The following is a 502-nucleotide window of genomic DNA, read 5'->3' on the forward strand; positions in this document are numbered from 1 at the left end:
CGAGTTCGTCAGTCCATATTTGAGGGTTTCCGCTTCGAGAACTTTTTGCATTGCGGGCTCGTACTCACATTGGTGAAGTACATCTCGTATCCGTCCGTAGAAAATATCCACTGACTCTCCCTTCTCCTGTCTCATGAACTTCAGGGTCATTCTCGCAGCATTCCACGAACCATGGCAACCTTCTTTCTTGGAACACAAGTTGTCAAAAAAGGTCCACAGCGGTTCGAGTTTTTCCTTGTCTCCTGGTGGAAATGGATGTTGCTCATGTTTGACACATGCCTCTGGTCCCATCCACATTAGCACTTTGTTTACTTTCACACTGTCCTCGAGCCCTTCGTAGCATTCTAACACCTTTTTCGCCAAAGTTTTGAAGCACAAATATTCGTGGTGTAGCTTTTTGGCACTGAAGTCTAACCTCTTGGGCATTTCAACTCCATGTAGCCTTGCTCTAGCGGCTTGTTCGATGGCAGCTTGTCGTGTCCTCCTTTCTGCGTCTGTTTCA

The sequence above is a fragment of the Stylophora pistillata genome, chromosome 14 (assembly GCF_964205215.1).
Source record: "Stylophora pistillata chromosome 14, jaStyPist1.2, whole genome shotgun sequence".
NCBI classification, from domain to species: Eukaryota; Metazoa; Cnidaria; class Anthozoa; order Scleractinia; family Pocilloporidae; genus Stylophora; species Stylophora pistillata.